Raw genomic sequence first — 22,959 nt, 5'->3', positions numbered from 1 at the left:
CTATGAGGATTAAAAGAAAAAAAGTTACGGCGGCGTAGTGTATCTTAGATACGCTACGCCCGGCGGTAATATGTGCCGCTGTCTGTGAATCTACCCCTGACTGTCTATTATTTCCCGGCTCATACTTTGTAAGAGCTTCTGGTTCCACGGGCCCTCCCGTTACATATGGCACAACTGCAAACCTACCAAGACATGGCCGTCTACCTAAACCGCCTTACAAGTCGCGCTTCACGTAGTGCAACGGAACCGTTCTAATCAGAGTGACTCCAGTTGCCCCGACTTAGAAATAGGTTCATGTATCTTTTTGGGGTGACTTCACAGCGACTTGCACTGACTTACAGAAGTTGTTTGCAAGCTGCGGTTTCAGAGTCGGGCGACTTTGAAGCCGCCCCAGTGTGAACTAATAGTGATTTAAAAAAAATTAGAGACAGTCTAAAAAACAAAACAAAAAATGTAAAGCGCAGAAGCGAATGCATACGTAAGTCACGTACACATATGTAAATGGTAGTACCACACATGTGAGGCATCGCCACAAACATTAGAGCAAGAGCAATAATTCTAGCAAAAGACCTCGAGCCAGATCCACAGAAGAATTACGCCGGCGTATCCAGTGATACGCCGCGTAATTTCAAAGTTCCCGCGTCGTATCTTTGTTTTGTATCTACAAAACAAGATACGACTGCATCTGGGCTCGATCCAACTGGCGTACGTCTTAGTACGCCGTTGGATCTTAGGTGCATTTTTCCGCCGGCCGCTAGGTGGCGTTTCCATCTAAATCCGCGTTGAGTATGCAAATTAGCTAGATACGGCAAAACACGAACATACGTCAGGCCAGCGCATTTTTTTACGTCGTTCGCGTTCGGCTTTTTCCGGTGTATAGTTACCCCTGCTATATGAGGCGTACTCAATGTTAAGTATGGCCGTCGTTCCCGCTTCGAATTTTGAATTTTTTACGTCGTTTGCGTAAGTCGTTTGCGAATAGGGATTTGCGTAGAATGACGTCACCGTCGTAAACATTGGCTTGTTCCGGTTTAATTTCGAGCATGCGAACTGGAAAACCCCGACGGACGGCGCATGCGCAGTTGAAAAAAAACATAATTTACGTCGGGTCAAGACGTATTTACATAAACCACGCCCCCATCACATCCATTTGAATTGCGTGCCCTTACGCCGCCAAAGATACACTACGCCGCCGTAACTTACGGCGCGCTTTCTTTGAGGATACACAAAAAAAAGTAAGTTACGGCGGCGTAGTGTATCTTAGATACGCTACGCCCGACGCAAATATGTGCCGATGTACGTGGATCTGCCCCCTCCTTTGTAACTCTAAAGCCCCATACACACGGTAGTACTTTTTGACAACAAACTTCAAAATGAGCAGGTTTTCAAAAAAATCCGACCGTGTGTACGCTCCATCGGCCAAACTTTTTTGGTTTTATCGGAAAAAAGTTTGGTCTGCAGACAAACTTTTCAGCAACAAAAGTCCTACGGTGCAAAGTCCTATCGTGTGTACAGAAATCCATCGGACTTTAGTCCAAAGTACAAACACGCATGCCCAGAACCAATGTTAAAATCACCCAACAATAGCAGAAGTTGACCAAAGGGTGGCGGTAAAGAGCAGAAAAGAGCAGAAAAAACACGTAATTTTGGGAAAGTTTGCAGAAAAATTCCTGCCGTGTGTATGCTATGGGCGTTCCCGCCCTTCAAACAAAAATCCACGGAAAAGTTTGTTTGAAGTCCGATCATGTGTATGAGGCTTAAGGCGGTGTCAGCGGTAAAGGGCTGCTAGTTTTAGTGGCACTTTACCGTAGTTTTAGCGGTGCTTTTAACCCCCGCTAGCGGCCGAAGAAAGGGTTAAAAGCGCTCGTGTTGCTGCAACGGTCTCTATTCATTTCAATGGGCAGGATGTTTTGGGAGTGGTGTATAAACCCCTCCCAAACCACCTCAAAGATGCTGCTAGCAGGACTTTTCAGAATGTCCCGCAAGCGCACCGCCCCAGTGTGAAAAGTCACACAAAAGTCACACTGAAATGAATGAAGAGACGGTTTTCAGGCGTTAGTTAGAGGCTATTTCTAGCGCTAAAATGCCTGAAAATTGCCTCAGTGTGAAAGCAGCCTAAACAGGTTACCTGTAAAATATTTGAACGCGTCGCCTATGGAGATTTTACAGTTGTGTTCAAAATTATTCAACCCCCCAATGCTGTAAAGGGTTTTAGGGAATTTAGTGTACATTTGTAATTGTATTCAGAATGAAATCCTACAAGGACTTCTTAAAGAACCATATGCAACTGAAATGACATCAATTGGTTTTGTAATACAGTAGTAAATGTTTATTTTGTGAATTCTTCATTTACACAATTATTCAACCCCTTAAAGACTACCACTCTGAAGAACAGAGGTTCATTGAAGTGTTTTCAATCAGGTATTGAAAACACCTGTGGATGTCAGGGAGCAGCAATAAAGCCTAATAGGCACCAATCAGGCAGCTTTAAAATGACTGTGATACTCAGCTCCTTCTAGACATTTACTGGTGTGGTTACAAACATGGTGCAGTCAAGAGAATGGTCCAGGAAGACAAGAGAAGAGGTGATTACTCTTCACAGGAAGGGCAATGGCTATAAGAAGATTGCAAAGATGTTAAACATACCAAGAGACACCATAGGAAGCATCATTCGCAAATTCAAGCCAAAGGGCACTGTTGAAACGCTACCTGGTCGTGGCAGAAAGAAGATGCTGACTTCGACTGCTGTGCGCTACCTGAAGCGTAGAGTGGAGAAAAGTCCCCTTGTGACTGCTGAGCAACTGAGAAAAGATTTGTCAGATGTGGGTACTGAAGTTTCTGCTCAGACAATATGGCGCACAATGCGTAATGAAGGCCTCCATGCCAGAACTCCCAGGCGCACCCCCTTGCTGTCTCCAAAGAATAAGAAGAGTCGACTGCAGTATGCAAAAATCATGTGGACAAACCACAGAAGTTTTGGGATTGTGTTCTGTGGACTGATGAAACAAAATTAGAAGTGTTTGGGCCCATGGATCAACGCTATGTTTGGAGAAGGAAGAACAAGGCCTATGATGAAAAGAACACCTTGCCTACTGTGAAGCATGGCGGGGGGTCAATCATGCTTTGGGGCTGTTTTGCTTCTGCAGGTACAGGGAAGCTTCAGCGTGTGCAAGGTACCATGAATTCTCTTCAGTACCAGGAGATATTGGATAACAATGTGATGCAGTCCATCACAAACCTGAGGCTTGGGAGACGTTGGACCTTTCAACAGGACAATGATCCCAAGCATACCTCCAAGTCCACTAGAGCATGGTTGCAGATTAAAGGCTGGAACATTTTGGAGTGGCCATCGCAGTCACCAGACTTAAATCCGATTGAGAACCTCTGGTGGGACTTAAAGAAAGCAGTTGCAGTGCGCAAGCCTAAGAATGTGACTGAACTGGAGGCTTTTGCCCATGACGAATGGGCGAAGATACCCATAGATCGCTACAAAACACTTGTGGCAAGCTATGCTTCAAGTTTAAAAGCTGTTATAACTGTAAAAGGATGTTGTACTAAGTACTAAGATTGAATGTCACTCGGGGGTTGGATAAAACTGATAATGATGTGAGCACAGAAAAGACATTTGTGGTTATTTCATTATAAATGTTATGTTATATTTGTCTGACCTACACGTGCCTCTTTGATTTAATTGTAAGCAGGATGACAGGATGATCAAAATCAATGTCAAACTGGCCAAAACAATCAATTTCAGTGGGGGTTGAATAATTTTGAATACAACTGTAAGTATCATAGTTTGTTGCCATTCCACAAGCATGCGCAATTTATGAGCATGACATGTTAGGTATCTATTTACTCGGTGTAGCATCGTCTTTCATATTTTACCCAAAAAATGGGTTATATATTGTGCTTTTTTTTTCATTAAAATTCATTAAAATTAAAGTCTGAAAAAAATATATTGCGTTTGAAAAACCGCTGCGCAAATATAGTGTGGCATAAAAGTTGCAACGATCATCATTTAATTATCTAGGGTCCCTGCTATAAAAAAATATATATATATATAGGGCCGGATTCAAAAAGCCTGGCGTAAATTTGTGCGGGCGTAGCGTATCTCAGATACGCTACGCCACCGTAACATAGTGAGGCAGGTTCTGTATTCAGAAAGAACCTGTGCCCTAAGTTAAGGCGGCGTAGCGTATGTTGTCCGGCGTAAGCCCGCGGAATTCAAATTATCCATGCAGTGGGCGTGTTGTATGGTAATGATGGCTGACCCCACGTAAATGACGTTTTTTACTAACGGCTCATGCACCGTCCGTGAACGTATCCCAGTGCGCATGCTCCAAATTACGCCGCAAATAGTCAATGCTTTCGACGTGAACGTAACTTACGTACAGCCCTATTCGCGAACGACTTACACAAACAACGTAATCGACGGAAAATTTGACGCTGGCCTGACGTCCATACTTAACATAGGATATGCCTCATAAAGCAGGGGAAAAAGCCTTACGTAAACGACGTAAAAAGATGCGTCGGGCGGACGTACATTTCTGAATCCGCGTATCTACCTAAACTGATCTACTAAAACTGATGGCTTGGGCACCCCCTACCGACCGTCTGAGAGAGACCGAACTGCTGCTGGAAAACAAGGCCACAATCTGGTCCAGTTCACCAAAAATGAAGACAATGAGAGTTATTTTCGAAAGGAAAATCCACTTTGCACTACAAGTGCCAAGTGCACTTGAAATTGCACTGAAAGCGCACTTGGAAGTGCACTCGCTGTAAATCTGAGGGGTAGATCTGAAAGGAGGGGAAGCTCTGCTGATTTTATCATCCAATCATGTACAAGCTAAAATGCTGTTTTATATTTTCCTTGCATGTCCCTTTCGGATCCACAGCAACTTCACTTCCAAGTGCGCTTTCCGTGCAATTTCAAGTGCACATTGCACTTGTAGTGCAAAGTGGATTTGCCTTTTGTAAATAACCCCCAATGAAAATAAGCATAAAAGTGAATGTGTTTCCTTAGCAACCAGTCAGGTTTCTGTCATTAAAAAATACATGACTTCTAGTCAGTTGCTACAAGCAATGACTCCACTTGTGTGTGTGTTTTTTTGTTGTTGTTGTTTTTTTTTTTTTTCAATGGGGTTGGCATTGAAATAGATGAATGTTCAGTTGCTGCACACTCACTATAACAAACCCCTCATACACATAGCATCAACTACATTGTGGGTACAAGAAGGGACTGGCACTTTGCCCTCATCCAAGATGGCGGTCGCGGCCTCTAGTCAGCTCCCTGGAAGGCGGGTGGGAGGGGGAGAGATTGCTGTCAGGTGATCGGTGACGGTCGGTGATCTGCTGCAGTGGGACGAAGAAGCGAATATCCTAGCCGGGCCTGTGACACGGAGCTCCGGGAATCCCCTCTTACGGCAGGTAAGTGGAGGTGTGCGGCCTACAGCCCTACTACTAGGCAGGCTGGGGGAGTAGGCCGCGGGGAGGTGTACAGGACAATGAATGAAATGACAGTGTCTGACAAGGACTGACACTCCATCATGGAGATATGTGCGTGTATATATATATATATATATATATATATATATATATATATATATATATATATATATATACAAAAAAAAATAAAACAAAATATGCACACTGTACTCATTGCAAATAAATAGTACCAGCAGTGTCCCAGCCCTGCTATAGATATAATAATGATAATGTGTCCTGGTATGATAATATTCCCCGTATAGAAATATGGCGGAATTGCAGGCTGCAGCGTTTTTATTCAGTGCGCTTGCGCTCTCCAGGTGCAATGAAAATGTTTTTATTTCAATACAGAATTCAAGAGAACCCATCCAGCAGAATTCACTGGCTGCATGCTTCGTTCGGGGTCAGTGACTTGGTAAGGATATACGTGACTGCCGTTGGGAATGCGCCTGGTTGTAGTCGTGATTGTGTCCCTTCAAAGCAAGCCTGCTGCAGTATTTAAATTGTCCAAAAAAAAAAAAAAACTTCCTGCCAACTGCGTCACTGAACGCTGCTGTGTTGAAGCGTCCTGCACTTTCGGAAGTGTCGGTAGCAGAGCGGCCTTTCGTGGACGACTCCACTTCAAGAGAGAGGGGCGTTATGGCGTCACTGAATCTGTTGATTACCGTCTGCTTTTTGCAAGAAGATTTTGCCCAATCTAATTATTGCAGGACGCTCTGAAGTGACGCCAGCACACCCCCCACCCTCCCCTCTTAAAAAGGACCCGTCCACGGAGTCAGTAGTGCCACTGACAATTCTGGGAGTGCCACTGTCCCGCCGACCACCATGACAGGATGCAGGGGTCATTGGGAGGCACCGCAGAACTTTTCAACACAGTGGCATTCGGTGACTCAGGGGAGGTAAGTGTATACAATCTGGCCAAAAGTGTACCTGCAAAAGCAGATTGTATACACTTGCCTCCCCTGCCGCCTGTGTCACTGAACGCCGCTGTGGTTTTAGAGTTCTGCTGTTCCTCCCAATGACCCCTGCACCCTGTGATAGTGGTTGGTGGGAGAGCGACGCTCCCATAATTGTCAGTGGCAGAACTGGCTCCCGTAGACGACTCCTCTTTAATAAGGATGAGCTCTGGCGGGTTCGCAGAGCCCGCCAGGAATTTGGCACTGCGCTGCGCTAATCACAGGCAGTGAAACATTGTGCCGATGCAGAGATCTAGAAATGTCTCGCTGCCTGTGATTAGCACAGTGCAGTGCCGACTTCCTGGCGGGCTCTGCACGCGGACTCTGCGAACCCGCCGGAGCTCATCCTTGCTCTTTAAGTGAGGGACGTGATGGCGTCACTTCAGAGGCGAGCCTCCTGCTATAATTAGATTGACAATTTTTTTTTTCCTGCAAAAGAAATCTCATTATTGCAAGAGGCTCGCTCTAAAGAGACGACATCACACCACCCCTCTTAAAAAGGACCCGTTCACGGGAGCCAGCTCTGCTACTGACAATTCTGGGAGTGTCGCTCTGCCGCTGACCACTATCGCAGGGTGCAGGTGTCATTGGGAGGAACCGCAGAACGCTTCAACACAGCGGCGTTCAGTGACGCAGGGGAGGTAAGTGTATACAATCTGCTTTTTGCAGGAGCATTTTGGCCAATCGAATTATTGCAGGAGACTCGCTCTGAAGTGACGTCATCACGCCTCTCGCTTAAAGAGGAGTCTACGGGAGCCTCCCGTGGACCACTATCATAGGATGCAAGCGTTATTGGGAGGAACCACAGAACGCTTCAACACAGCGGCATTCAGTGACGCAGGCAACAGGAGAGGTGTTTACAACCTTGTTTGGCCAAAATGTTTCCACAAATCTAATTATTGCAAAAGACTCGCTCTGAAGTGACGCCCTCACGCCCCCCACTTCTTAAAACGGGCCCGTCCAAAAAACGCCGTTCTGCTAGCAATAATTCTGGGAGTGTCGCTCTCCCACAGACAACTATCATAGCATGCAGGGGTCATTGGGAGGAACCACAGAACGCTTCAACACAGCGGCATTCAGTGACGTAGGTGGCAGGAGAGGTAAGTGTTTACCATCTGCCGAAACATTTTGGGCAAATTACCTCTCCTGCCGCTTACGTCATTGAACACCACAGTGTTGAAACGTTCTGCTGTTTCTCCCAATGACCCCTGCATGCTATGGTAGTGGTCAGTGGGAGAGCGACACTCCCAGAATTGTTGGTAGGTGGACGGGCCCTTTTTTAAGAGGCGGGCGTGATGGCATCACTTCAGAGCGAGCCTCGTGCAATAATTAGATTGGTCAAAATGTTCCTGCAAAACAAGTTGTAAACACTTAACTCTCCTGTCTCCTGTGTCACTGAACGCCGCTGTGTTGCAGAGTTCTGCATTTCCTAGCAATGACTTCTGCATCTTGTGATGGTGGTTGGCGGGACAGTGACAGAACAGGCTCCTGTGGACGACGACTCTTTAAGTGAGGGGCGTGATGACGTCACTTCAGAGCGAGCCTCCTGCAATAATTAGATTGGCCAAAAATGTTCCTGTAAAAGCAGATTGTATACGCTTACCTTTCTTGCCGCCTCCGGCACTGATTGCCACTATGTTGAAGCGTTCTGCGGTTCCTCCCAATGACTCCTTCATCCCGTGATAGTGGTCAACGGGAGAGCGACACTCCCAGAATTTCATTGGCAGAACTGGCTCTCGTTGACGACTCCTTTTTAAGAGGGGGGGGGGGGGGTGTCTGATGGCGTCCCTTCAGAGCGAGTCTCTTGCAATAATTATTATTATTATTATTATTATTATTATTATTATTGAGGCAGTTTTCAGGCGTTTTAGCGCTAGAAATAGCGCCTGAAAGCTGCCTCCCATGCCGCCCGACTGTGAAAGCCCAAGTGCTTTCACACTAGTGTGGTGCGCTTGTGGGACATTAGAAAAAGTCCTTAAAGCAGCATATTTGGTGTGGTTTAGGAGCGCTGTATACAGCGCTCCCAAAACACCCCTGCCCATTGCAATGAATAGGCAGTGCTCTTGAAGTGCCGCAACACAGAAGTTTTTAACCCCTTCTTCGGCCGCAAGCGGGGGTTAAAAGCGCCCCAGTATCGTCCGAAAAGTGCCGCTTAACCAGTGGTAAAGCCCTGCTAAAACAAGCGGGTGCTTTACCGCTAACGCATGGGTGGCCCCAGTGTGAAAAGGGACTTGGATTGGCTGAAATGTTCCTGCAAAACAAGATTGCAAACACTTACCTCTCCTGTCGCCTGCCTCACTGAACGTTGCTGTGTTGAAGTGTTCTGTGGTTTCTCCCAATGACTCCTTCACCCTGTGATGGTGGTTGACGTGAGAGCGACACTCACAGAATTGTCAGTGGCAGAACTGGCACCCGTAGATGATGACTCCTTAAAGCGGAAGTAAACCCATCGATTTAACAGTTTCAAAAAGCAGTTACATTTGCGGCATGCCGGGATTGCTAACTGTCACATTGGTTGTGCTCTCAACCAAACGGCCAAACCATCCAATGGCTGGTGTCGTAACTGATCACATGTGCAGCACCATGGCAGTTGAAGATTAAATATAGGCCAAGATGGCAGCTTCCATGGCTGAAAATGATAGGTGGGTTTACTTACACTTTAAGCAAGGGGCGTGATGACGTCACTTCAGAGTGAGCCTCCTGCAATAATTAGATTGGCCAAAATGTTCCTGCAAAAGCAGATAGTATACATTTTACCCCCCCCTGCGTCACTGATTGCCACTCTGTTGAAGTGTCCTGCGGTTCTTCCCGATGACCCCTTCATCCTATGAGGGTGGTTGGTGGAAGAGCAACACTTCCAGAAGTGTCAGTGGTAGAACAGGCTCCCTTAGGTGGACCCTTTTTAAGAGGTGGGTGTGATGGCGTCACTTCAGAGCGAGCCTTTTGCAAAAATAAAATTGCCCCAAATTTTCCTGGAAAACAAGTTTGCAAACACTTCCCTCTCCCTGCCTGTGTTGAAAAACTGCCAGAGCATTTTACATAAAACCCACAAAACATATATTTTCTGAAAGCAGACAACCCTAGAGAATAAAATAGTGGTAGTTCAATTTTTTTTTTTTTTTTATGATATTACCGCAAAGGTAACGTCAGTAAAATATACACTAAAGTTAATTTTAGGGCACTCAAACGCAATAAATTATCCAATTGTATTGATAAAATATAAAAGATGAGGTTGCACCGAGTAAATGGATACTCAACATGTCCAACCTTAAATTTGTGTGCGCCTGTGAAATGGCGACAAACTTCAGTACCCTATATTTTCCATAGGCAACGCTTTAAAAGCCCCCTAGTTTCGTGTTACGGAGGAGGACTGGTGCTGGAAATATTGCTTTTGCTCCAGGTTCTCTTTCATGAGACGTCCAGGGTCTAAAAGACCCCCACTGTCCCCCTGTGCTCCACTGAATGTAATGCAATGCAGATCGTGTTGCAATACATTATTTTCTGGGTCTGCTGGCCGGGGACACCGAGAGGCTGACCCGGAAGTGATGTCAAACGCGTTGCTTTCTGCGTCAGCAACAAGGAGGGGACGAGAGCAGACGTGCGTCAGCTCTTCTTCCCCCCCCTCTACCCAGGGGCACCTGCAGTGCCTGTCTTGGGACCACAGATGGGCAAGCGGAACTCTGGAATACATGGAGAGGTGGGGACCACCGTTACTGGGGGGGGGGGGGTGCTTCCATCTGACAGGCAGGAGTCTGCTTGTCAGATTTACACACAACCCCAGTGGCGGTAAAACCCCCTCGCTGTCGGGTCCATATGACCTGGCAGCGAAAGGGTTAAGGGGGCACTGATCGCTGGTGCAATGCTTTAAAGGCTGCGGAGTAAAAAAGAATAAATGTGTTTTTATTTTATTTAATTTTTTACCTGCAAAACGATACATTTATTATTTTCTTTTATTTTTTATCGTTTTGTAGCGCTAAAAATATTAACCGCAGAGGTGATCAAATACCACCAAAAATATATTTTGTGGGGGTGTCAATTTTATTTGGGTACAACGTGACATGACCTCGCAGTTGTCAGGTAAAGCGACGCAGTGACGTATCGCAAAAAATGTCCCGGTCATTTGAGGGGGGTTAAATCCTTCCGCTCCTTAAGTGGTTAATAAACAGAATGAGCCTTTACATCCCCTCTATCAGTAATTCTATTACATTAGACCCGTGCTGCCCCCTTGGATGTCGGCTCCATGACATATTAGATGATGAATTGTCTTCTAATCGTAATACTACCCGCGGGACGCCATTCACCACATCAGATTTCCATCAGTGCTGCTGGGTGACGCTGTATACTCCTTGTAGGTGTCGGTGTATACTGTATTTGTGCCCTCTGTGATGTGTGTGTGTGTGTGTGTAAAATTATATATCTGTCCGTTTACCATTGATTGTATAGATATTGTTGAAAATACAGTAAATACAGAGCTGGAAAGTGCTGCTGATCTCGTTGTGCGATTCCCATATTTGATGTATTCGGTGGAGAGAACGGCGTGCGATGAATTCCCATTGTATGACGACGCAGTCTCAGGACTGGTAGCTCTGCCGGTAATGAAGGAGGGAGGCCGGGATCCGGCTTTAAGGGTGAATAGAGGGCAGATGGCGTGTTATTGATTGTGCAGTGTGTTGGGTCTCTGGCGTTGCGCATGGATGGACACCCCCCCTCTGGGGACTCGCCATGAATCTGCATGCTGCTCACAGGGAAAAGTTAGCTGTAAGTTATTTATTATACATTAGAATACTTTATTTTTATTCAAATCTTTTTTTTCTTTCACCGTTTTTGCATCTCGGTGTTGCTTCTCATGGATTGTGTCCGTACAAAGTATTCTGGAAATACACTGTTTGTGTGGATGGGGGGGGGGGGGGGGCGACACACTAATGAGTTGGATAAAGGAATCCCCCCACCAGGATGTTGTATTCCAACGGAACCCATAGCGCTCAGAACTTCCCAATCAGCAGCTGCATCTGATTGGCTGGACTTCTGTTAAGCAGAGATGGCCACGTTGATCGAAAATTAGGCTCACTCTTGCTGATCCGGCTAAATTTTCATCAGCATAGGGCCAGCTTTAACCCCTTCGGAGTCAGCCATATGCGGCCTCTCGGGCCAGTGCCGGTGATCTGATGATATGGTTCTGGCTATCGAGATGGTTCCTGTAAGGACTGCGCAGGCGTAATCCTTGCCGACAGAGCGACGTGGAATTTGGGGAAAGTGGGCAGTCGGCCTCACGTCCTTGCTTCGCTCGGACGGCTCGCTCGGCCTCCTGGCTTTTTTTTTAACATCCTCCAATCCACGGGGATGTTTAGGAATGAGCCTGGATGCCGGCCGAGGTTCGGAGATTTCCGTCGGCAAGGATTGCGCCTGCGCAGTCCTTACAGGAACCATCTTGATCGGGGAACCATCTCGATAGGGGAACCTAAACGACAAGTCATCGGGACAAGGTCACCTAGAGCCCAGGGCGAACATGCCAAATTGTGCCCCCCCCCAAAATGTATGAGCACTATTAGCTAGATTCAGGTACGGCGGCGCATCTTTCAGGCGGCGTAGCGTACCGTATTTACGTTACGCCGCCGTAAGTCAGAGAGGCAAGTGCTGTATTCACAAAGCACTTGCCTCCTAAGTTACGGCGGCATAGCGTAAATGGGGCCGGCGTAAGCGCGCCTAATTCAAATGAGGATGAGGGGGGCGTGTTTTATGTAAATGGTGGTGACCCGACGTGATTGACGTTTTTTACGAACGGTGCATGCGCCGTTCGTGTACATATGCCAGTGTGCATTGCTCCAAAGTATGCCGCAGGGACGTATTGGTTTCGACGTGAACGTAAATGACGTCCAGCCCCATTCACGGACGACTTACACAAACTATGTAAAAATTTCAAATTTCGACGTGGGAACGACGGCCATACTTAACATTGACTAGGCCAGCTATTTGTTCGACTAACTTTACGCCGGAAAAAGCCGCACGTAAATGACGTAAAAAAAAAAAGCGCCGGGCGCACGTACGTATCTGAATCGGCGTATCTAGTCATTTGCATATTCTACGCCGAACTCAACGGAAGCGCCACCTATCGGCCAGCGTAAATATGCACCCTAAGATACGACGGCGTAGGAGACTTGCGCCGCTCGTATCTTAGCCTAATTTAAGCGTATTTGGTTTCCAGAATACGCTTAAATTTAGGACGGTGTAGATTCAGAGTTACGCCGGCGTATCTACTGATACGCCGGCGTAAAGCTTTCTGAATCCAGCTATATGTGTCAGCAAAAATTCCCCCGCCCCCTTTAAAACGCGAGCACTAATATGCATGCATACCCCCTAAGCATCAGTTTCCCCTCTTCCTAGTACAAATCGCCCCCATATTCCCCGCAGCATAAATCCCTCTCCCCACACACAAATGTCCCCCTCCTAGCACAAATCTTCTCCCCCTCAAATATCCTCTCTAAACACAATTCCTATACCTCCAATTTCCCATCCTAGCACCAATCTCTCCCCCCAAAGTACCTCTTGTAGCACAAATACCCACAATCATCCATCCCTAACAGCACCCCCCCCCCCTAACCATAACACAACATTATCAGAAGTTGCCCAAAGGGTGGCCCTAAAGAGCAGAAAAACCACGTAGTTTCATGTTTGTTGGCTGACAAAGTTTTGCCGTCTGTATGCAGAACAAGTTCAAGGCCGACGCCCTTCGGACAAAATTCCGCGGATTTGTGCGATGGAAATCCGATCGTGTGTACGAGGCTTTACACTGGGTTATACGTTTTTGTAGTAGATTTTTTGAATAAATATTGTAAGTACATGTAAGCTTGATGAAGGTCATTCAATTTCTTTTTATTTCTTTTTTTATCTTGCTTTTTGAACATTTTTGTTTTTTGGAATGAATGGACTTTCCTAAATGAAAACCACGTGCGCTGTTAGGAAAAAAAAACATTTGTTTGCGAAAAAAAAATTTAAGCTGCGCCTTAGAATTTTCTCGCCACTGTGGTCAAATGCGAACTTTGATTTAAACCCCACTAACTGTTAGAAAAATGTAGGCATCATTCAGATATCGCCGTCTTCAGCCGCCGATTCTGTGCACGATAAGAACGATCAAAGCGGCGATCCCGTCTTTTGATCGTTCTTATAGGCAGCGGGAGGGGACCCCCCCCCCTCCTGCCTCCATCCGGTGCTTCTCCGGGGTCTCCCGTGCCATCGGGGGCCCGCAGAGCGAATCGGTCGGCGCTGCCTGGAAAGCATAGAGATGACTGGTGACCAGATGGTCACCAGTCATCTCTATGACCATCAAAGGCCCAGGCACAAGGTTATGACGTCACGCCCGGTACCCGGAAGTAAACAAAGCCGCAATTGCGGCTGTCGGCATGTGATCAGTGATTTTTATTTTTTTCTCCGATTTCATGCTTGTAAGCCTGGAGGAGAGATGTGGGGTCTTATTGACCCCACATCTCTCCATAAAGAGGACCTGTCACACACTATTCCTATAACAAGGGATGTTTACATTCTTTGTAATAGGAATAAAAGTGATCAACAAAATTTTTTTTTTTTTTAAAATAAAAAAAATTAAGTAAAATAACAAAAAAATTCAAAACGCCCCTGTCCCCGTTATCTCGCTCGCAGAAGCGAACACGCATGCAAGTCCCGCCCACATATGTAAACGCCTTCCAAACCCCACATGTTAGGTATCGCCGCGTGCGTTAGAGCGTGTGCAACAATTCTAGCACTAGACCTCCTCTGCAACTCGAAAACGGTAACCTGTAAAAAAATTCAAAGCGTCGCCTATGGAGATTTTTAAGTACCGAAGTTTGGCGCCATTCCATGAGCGAGCGCAATTTTAAAGCGTGACATGTTAGGTATCTATTTACTCGGCGTAACGTCATCTTTCACATACAAAAAAATTGGGCTAACTTTACTGTTTTGTTATTTTTAATTCATGAAACCTGTTTTTTTTCCCAAAAAAAGGCGTTTGAAAAATGTATTGCGCTAATACCGTGCGAGGGGGGGGGGAAATAAAGTTGCAATGACCGCCATTTTATTCCCTAGGGTGTCTGCTAAAAAAATATATATAAAATGTTTGGGGGGGGTTCTGATTAATTTTCTAGCAAAACATTTTTGATTTTTACATGAAGAAAAGTGCCAAAATTGGCCCGGCGGTGAAGTGGTTAAAACAGATTTTTTTTTATTTTTTCAAAAATCTTATGTGTAAATCGATGGAAACCTTAACAAAACGCACCTGTAAGCTTGTATTAGGATACGTATCATGGTGTATCAACATACAATACAAACTGAATTGCAGCAAGCAATAATAAAAGTACATGGGAGCACGTTGGCGTGTTTGGTGTTATTGCAGCGGAAAAGTTTGGTCTTCTGCCGCTGTTTCCCATCCTTAATGATGAGGTCCTGGCGCGGTCAGCGAGTATCCCCCATACATGGCAGATTGTCGCTGTGTGAGACCGGTGTGGACACGTTGTGACAAGACAATCGTGTGTGTGTGTGTGTGTGTGTGTGTGTGTGTGTGTGTCATGCTTCTGTATGACTGGCTTTCCTTTCCCGGGTCCTCCATGGACAGTGAAAGGCCGAAGTGTCCACATCCAGCTCTGGATTATTTCCAGCCTTTCATTGGAATAATGTCTGTAGTGTTTACAATTGGATACGCCGGTTCAGGAATGCCGCCATTGGCGTCCGTTACGCAGTAATCTATCTACGTGTAGGAGGATGTGCCTAACCATGCTTATTATGTGTACTATAGGTCCTCGTGCACACAGCTGTACAGGGACTGAACTGTGTGCTGAGTAGGGGCCCACCAATATCGTTTTTTCAGGACCGATACCAATTTTCTGCTGCCTTTCAGGCCGATAACGGGTACTGATATTCTGTACATCACCGTCACTTTCCACCCAGATGCATCGTGTGACTTATCGCCGTCTCCTGCCCCCCCCAGGTGCAGCGTGTGACTTGCCGCCGTCTCCTGCCCCCCAGGTGCAGCGTGTGACTTGCCGCCGTCTCCTGCCCCCCAGATGCAGCGTGTGGCTTGCCACCGTCTTCTGCCCCCCGGATGCAGCGTGTGACTTGCCGCCGTCTCCTGCCCCCCCAGATGCAGCGTGTGACTTGCCGCCGTCTCCTGCCCACCCAGATGCAGCGTGTGACTTGCCGCCGTCTCCTGCCCCCCCAGATGCAGCGTGTGACTTGCCGCCGTCTCCTGCCCCCCCAGGTTCAGCGTGTGACTTGCCGCCGTCTCCTGCCCCCCCCAGGTTCAGCGTGTGACTTGCCGCCGTCTCCTGCCCCCCCCAGGTTCAGCGTGTGACTTGCCGCCGTCTCCTGCCCCCCCCCCAGGTTCAGCGTGTGACTTGCCACCGTCTCCTGCCCCCCCCCAGGTGCAGCGTGTGACTTGCCACCGTCTCCTGCCCACCCAGATGCAGCGTGTGACTTGCCACTGTCTCCTGCCCACCCAGATGCAGCGTGTGACTTGCCGCCGTCTCCTGCCCCCCCAGGTTCAGCGTGTGACTTGCCGCCGTCTCCTGCCCCCCCCAGGTTCAGCGTGTGACTTGCCGCCGTCTCCTGCCCCCCCCCCAGGTTCAGCGTGTGACTTGCCGCCGTCTCCTGCCCCCCCCAGGTTCAGCGTGTGACTTGCCGCCGTCTCCTGCCCCCCCCAGGTTCAGCGTGTGACTTGCCGCCGTCTCCTGCCCCCCCCAGGTTCAGCGTGTGACTTGCCACCGTCTCCTGCCCCCCAGGTGCAGCGTGTGACTTGCCACCGTCTCCTGCCCCCCAGGTGCAGCGTGTGACTTGCCACCGTCTCCTGCCCCGCAGATGCAGCGTGTGACTTGCCACAGTCTCTTGCTTTCACTACTTTTGGCAGCCTCTCCCTAGCGGCGTCCAAGTGGGAAAACATCCACATTCGGGTGGTGAGAGGACGTAGCTATCTCTCTTCGCCCCCTGCTGCAGCTCTGTCAAGAGTGACCTTCGTGGCCCTGCTGTAGGGGCGCGGGCAGTGAGAGATGACGATATCTCTCTGCTGCCCACCGCACTGCTGAAAAATTGGCAGGGACTGCAGCGAGCACTGTGCGGTGACAGGGGGAGGAGGTCTGTATTGGTAAGTTTCTGGCCAACATTGATTATTTGAAAAGTGTGAATATCAAGTCTGGTAATCCTGTGTGCTCCGGTATTGGTAAATCTCCCCTGTGCTCGAGGCCTCATATCTCATACGGGGGACATTGCTTCTTCTGCTTGGATCAGGTGAAAGGTTGCTAAATATAACCGTATTCAGATGGGAGCGCCGGTGACTTGTCGTTAAGGTTCCCCTAACGAGATGGTTCCTGTAAGGACTGCGCAGGCGCAATCCTTGCCGACGGAGATCTCCAAACCTCGGCCGGCATTCAGGCTCATTCTTTAAAATCCCTGTGGATTGGAGGATGTTAAAAAAAGAGCCAGGAGGCCGAGCGAGCGGAGCGAGCCGCCCGAGCGAAGCGAGGATGTGAGGCCGACCGGCCACTTTCCTCAAATTCCACGTCGCTCTGGATGCCGGCCGATGTTCGGAGATTTTCGTCGGCAAGGATTGCGCCTGCGCAGTCCTTACAGGAACCATCTCGTTAGCCGGAACCATATCGGCAGATCACCGGGACCCGTCCTCTGTGCCGAGCTGCTTTTTGCTGCTTTGTTTATCCCCTTTGCAGGCAGCCAATAGAAGTCGATGCAGATGCACCAGCTGCACGGAACACGGTCGCATGTCAAAATCTGACACGCAGGCAGGAGCGGTGCGCAGATCTGAACGCACACTGCTGTGGCTGCATGCAATGAGGAGTGTACAGGTAGTGATGATCACACACAGGAGGCCCTCGGGGGACACAATTCCATCTCCACCAACACACAAATCCTGCTGTGTAAACTGTACACAGCCACTGACTACACTGTGCTGTGATATAAACACAGATTAGATCTGAAGTGCCGATCACAATTCAGCAAAACTGGCAGAACGATCGTTCTTGTATGGTAAACTTTAGTTTGTCGCAATAGATTTAGTTTTAAATTGTGACGTTCTTTCTGTTCTGTTTACACTGAACATTGCTACATTGTTTCCGTTGTATTTATTGTGTTTATGATCTTTTATGATTTTTTTTTTTTCTTTATCCTTTATCTTTGAAACGCCAGCAGAGCCGGCGGTTACATGAAGTTGTATCATGGTAACCAACGAATCACCCATTATAGAGAGATTAATAATAATAATAATATTATTATATCTTTTTTTTTTTTTTTTCATTTACTATTTTTATGTATTTTATTTTTATTTTTTAACTCCATCAGAGCAGACGATTACAGAGAGTTGTTTTATTTATTACAGGTACTTGCTGTATATAGTGCCATCAATTTACACAGCACTTTGTACAATATAATATATCACATCGGTCCCTGCCCTGAAGGGGCTTACACTCTAAGGTCCCCAACTCGCATACATACGTACACGTACTAGGGACAGTTTTTAGACGGGAGCCAATTAACCAATCAGCATGTCTTTGAAGTGTGGAAGGAAACCGGGGGAACCCGGAGGAAACCCACTCAGGCACAGGGAGAACATGCAAACTCCAGGCAGGTGTTGGCGTTGGTTGGGATTTGAATCAGTGATCGTAGTGCTACTAGGTGGAACTGCAAAGCACTACACCACCTACAGATCAAACACCTTCCTCTAGAGAGATTATTATTTTATTTTTTTTCTATTTTATTTACTATTTTTATTTTTATGCATTTACTCTCATGTACAGTATTATTAATAATAAAAAAATATACTAAAAAAATATCTAATTTAATAATATTGTACATAAAACAGAAAATAGATACAAATATAAAATAAAAATAGGAAATTTAAATAAAATAAGAAATAATCTCTCTTTAATGGAAGATGTTTTGATCTGTTTGTCACCACGATACAACTTCATGTAACCGTCTGCTCTGGAGTTTCAAAAATAAGCAATCAAAACAGAAATATATATATATATAATTTTTATAACTGCGATCGTTAGAGCGAGAGCAATATTTCTAGATCTCCCCTGTAACTCAAAACATGCAACCTGTAGAAATGTTTAAACGTCCCCCCCCCCCCCCTTTTGAGATTTTTCCGGTTAAAAGTTTGTAGCCATTCCACGAGCGGGCGCAATTTTGAAGCGTGACATGTTGGGCAGGGCTCGACAAATCCCGGGCGCCAGGTCGCCATGGCGACTAGAAATAGGGTCCTGGCGACTTGAATTGTGAGCTGGGGCCATCTGGTGGTGGCCGTTGGTATTACAAGTTAAGCATTACAAGTTAAACAGCAATTCTAATGTTTTTCACTATTTTCACTGCCATCTTCTTCCCTCTAATTAGAACCCCCAAACATTATATATATTTTTTATCCTAACACCCTAGAGAATAAAATGGCGACCGTTGCAATACTTTCTGTCACGCCGTATTTGCGCAGCGGTCTTGCAAGCGCACTTTTTTAATTAAAAAATAAGACAACAGTAAAGTTATCCCCATTTTTTTTTTATATTATGAAAGATAATGTTACGCCGAGTAAATTCATACCCAACATGTCACGCTTCAAAATTGCGTCCGCTCGTGGAATGCCGACAAACTTTTACCCTTTAAAATCTTCATAGGCGACGTTTAAAAAAAATCTACAGGTTGCATGTTTTGAGTTACAGAGGAGGTCTAGGGCTAGAATTATTGCTCTCGCTCTACCAATCGCGGCGATACCTCACGTGTGGTTTGAACACCGTTTTCATATGCGGGCGCTGCTCACGTATGTGTTCGCTTCTGCGAGCAAGCTCGTCGGGACGGGGCGCGTTTTCTGGCTCCTAACTTTTTTACCTGGCTCCTAGATTCCAAGCAAATTTGTCAACCCCTGGTGTTGGGTATCAATTTACTCTGCGTAACATTATCTTTCACAATATAGAAAAATTGGCCTTTTGTATCTCACCAAAGAAATTGAGTAATTTTTATTGTGTTTTGATTGCCCTAAAATTTACTTTAGTGAAATTTTGCATTTACTAGACCTTTTTAGGCCCTTTTCACACTGGGGCGGGCGGGGATGGAGTTAGCGTTAATGCAACGCTTTACCACCAATTTCGCGACGCTGTTGGGCCACTAGCTGGGGGGCGGTTTTACCCCCCCGCTAACGGCCGAGAAACGGTTAAAAACCGCCGCAAAGCGCCTCTGCAGAGGCGCATTGCCGGTGATCCGACGATATGGTTCCAGGTATCGAGATGGTTCCTGTAAGGACTGCGCAGGCGCAATCCTTGCCGACGGAAATCTCCGAACCTCGGGCGGCATCCAGGGCGACGTGGAATTTGAGGAAAGTGGCCAGTCGGCCTCACGTCCCAGGTTCGCTCGGACGGCTCGCTCCGCTCGCTCGGCCTCCTGGCTCTTTTTTTACCATCCTCCCTCCAATCCACGGGGATGTTAAAGCGGGAGTTCACCCGAAATTTTTTTTGAGGCTCATTTTGTCTAGGGGAATCGGGTTGTTTTTTTTTAAAATCAAAGCAGTACTTGACGTTTTAGAGAGCGATCTTCTCCGCCGCTTCTGGGTATGGTCTTCGGGACTGGGCGTTCCTATTTGATTGACAGGCTTCCGACGGTTGCATACATCGCGTCACTAGTAGCTGAAAGAAGCCGAACGTCGGTGCGGCTCTATACGGCGCCTGCGCACCGACGTTCGGCTACTTTCGGAAAATCGTGACGCGATGTATGCGACCGTCGGAAGCCTGTCAATCCAAATAGGAACGCCCAGTCCCGCAGCCCATACCCGGAAGCGGCGGAGAAGATCGCTCTCTAAAACGGTAAGTACAGCTTCGATTTAAAAAAAAACACCCGATTCCCCTAGACAAAACGAGCCTAAATCTAATGTTAAAAATTTACATTTCCGGGTGAACCTCCACTTTAAGGAATGAGCCTGGATGCCGGCCGAGGTTCAGAGATTTCCGTCGGCAAGGATTGCGCCTGCGCAGTCCTTACAGGAACCATCTCGATAGGGGAACCTTAACGACAAGTCACCGGCGGTATAGCCACTGTGTCCATTGATTTCAATGGGCAGGCGCAGCAGAGGAGCGGTAAACGCGGCTAGCGGGACTTTTTTACCGTCCTGCTAGCGCGACGCTCCAGTGTGAAAGGGGTCTTGGTGTAACATAAAAAAATAAAATTGGAAGTACTACTATTGTACTGACTGTATACAAGCGTGTCAGATAGAGGTCTGGGCTTCAAGTGGTTAAATGTGTACAAAAAAAAAAGAAAAACGATGCAAACACGTCTCTGGCGGTGAAAGGGTTAAAGTTTTCGGTGCCCCTTGATTGGCGGTCAGACGTGCGGCACACAGAGGGCACATTCATCACTGAGCTGTAATTTAGGAAATGACATGTCAGGAGGATACATTGTATCCAGTGATCATTTGTATAATCCTGTATTGTATCTCTGCCATTCCTGGGAGGAGGAAGTCACCTGACCTGTGCAAACCCCCCCCCCCCCCCTCCACTGATCTACTATTACCATGTGAATTCCCAGCATCCCCGGCTGTGTGCAGTCAGGTGACCAGTCAGCTGAGCAGAGACAGGGAAGTGTGACTGTCAGAGGAGGAGGAGGGGGGAGGACAGGATTTCACCATCATCACCTCCATTCATACCGATCTCCTCTGCTCCCTGTAAGTATTCTCTACAGATCGGGGGTTACATTATACATGGGATGGGGGGGCATAGTGTGAATGTGGGGGGGGGGGACAGGATTTCACCACCATCACCTCCATTCATACCGATCTCCTCTGCTCCCTGTAAGTATTCTCTACAGATCGGGGGTTACATTATACATGGGATGGGGGGGGCATAGTGTGAATGTTGGGGGGGGGGGACAGGATTTCACCACCATCACCTCCATTCATACCGATCTCCTCTGCTCCCTGTAAGTATTCTCTACAGATCGGGGGTTACATTATACATGGGATGGGGGGGGGGCATAGTGTGAATGTGGGGGGGGGGGGGGGACAGGATTTCACCATCATCACCTCCATTCATACCGATCTCCTCTGCTCTCTGTAAGTATTCTCTACAGATCGGGGGTTACATTATACATGGGATGGGGGGGCATAGTGTGAATGTTGGGGGGGGGGGACAGGATTTCACCATCATCACCTCCATTCATACCGATCTCCTCTGCTCTCTGTAAGTATTCTCTACAGATCGGGGGTTACATTATACATGGGATGGGGGGGGCATAGTGTGAATGTTGGGGGGGGGGGGGACAGGATTTCACCATCATCACCTCCATTCATACCGATCTCCTCTGCTCCCTGTAAGTATTCTCTACAGATCGGGGGTTACATTATACATGGGATGGGGGGGGGGCATAGTGTGAATGTGGGGGGGGGGGGGAGGACAGGATTTCACCATCATCACCTCCATTCATACCGATCTCCTCTGCTCTCTGTAAGTATTCTCTACAGATCGGGGGTTACATTATACATGGGATGGGGGGGCATAGTGTGAATGTTGGGGGGGGGGAGGACAGGATTTCACCATCATCACCTCCATTCATACCGATCTCCTCTGCTCCCTGTAAGTATTCTCTACAGATCGGGGGTTACATTATACATGGGATGGGGGGGGCATAGTGTGAATGTGGGGGGGGGACAGGATTTCACCATCATCACCTCCATTCATACCGATCTCCTCTGCTCCCTGTAAGTATTCTCTACAGATCGGGGGTTACATTATACATGGGATGGGGGGGGGCATAGTGTGAATGTGGGGGGGGGGGGGGGGACAGGATTTCACCATCATCACCTCCATTTATACCGATCTCCTCTGCTCCCTGTAAGTATTCTCTACAGATCGGGGGTTACATTATACATGGGATGGGGGGGGGGGCATAGTGTGAATGTGGGGGGGAGGACAGGATTTCACCATCATCACCTCCATTCATACCGATCTCCTCTGCTCCCTGTAAGTATTCTCTACAGATCGGGGGTTACATTATACATGGGATGGGGGGGGGGCATAGTGTGAATGTGGGGGGGGGAGGACAGGATTTCACCACCATCACCTCCATTCATACCGATCTCCTCTGCTCCCTGTAAGTATTCTCTACAGATCGGGGGTTACATTATACATGGGATGGGGGGGCATAGTGTGAATGTGGGGGGGGAGGACAGGATTACACCATCATCACCTCCATTCATACCGATCTCCTCTGCTCCCTGTAAGTATTCTCTACAGATCGGGGGTTACATTATACATGGGATGGGGGGGGCATAGTGTGAATGTGGGGGGGGAGGACAGGATTTCACCATCATCACCTCCATTCATACCGATCTCCTCTGCTCTCTGTAAGTATTCTCTACAGATCGGGGGTTACATTATACATGGGATGAGGGGGGGGGGCATAGTGTGAATGTGGGGGGGGGGACAGGATTTCACCATCATCACCTCCATTCATACCGATCTCCTCTGCTCCCTGTAAGTATTCTCTACAGATC

At 47.5% G+C, this 22,959-nt stretch overlaps 1 protein-coding gene across 2 annotated transcripts in view; it reads left to right on the top strand.

Moving 5' to 3' along the window:
• The first annotated feature begins 5,316 nt into the window (after positions 1 to 5,316).
• The window catches only part of ATP6V1A (ATPase H+ transporting V1 subunit A), a 90,730-nt gene continuing 73,087 nt past the window's right edge, over positions 5,317 to 22,959 (top strand). Inside the window, exon 1 of one of the 2 annotated variants that reach the window (XM_040339141.1) lies at positions 5,317 to 5,427. The gene's annotated coding sequence lies outside the window, so the exon portion shown is untranslated. Of the gene's footprint in view, positions 5,428 to 21,055; positions 21,133 to 22,959 lie in introns of those variants that run through there. The other variant, XM_040339146.1, reaches the window with a different exon arrangement.

Source organism: Rana temporaria, chromosome 2 (assembly GCF_905171775.1).
Source record: "Rana temporaria chromosome 2, aRanTem1.1, whole genome shotgun sequence".
Taxonomy (NCBI): Eukaryota; Metazoa; Chordata; class Amphibia; order Anura; family Ranidae; genus Rana; species Rana temporaria.
This window is presented reverse-complemented; position numbering and strand designations above follow the sequence as displayed.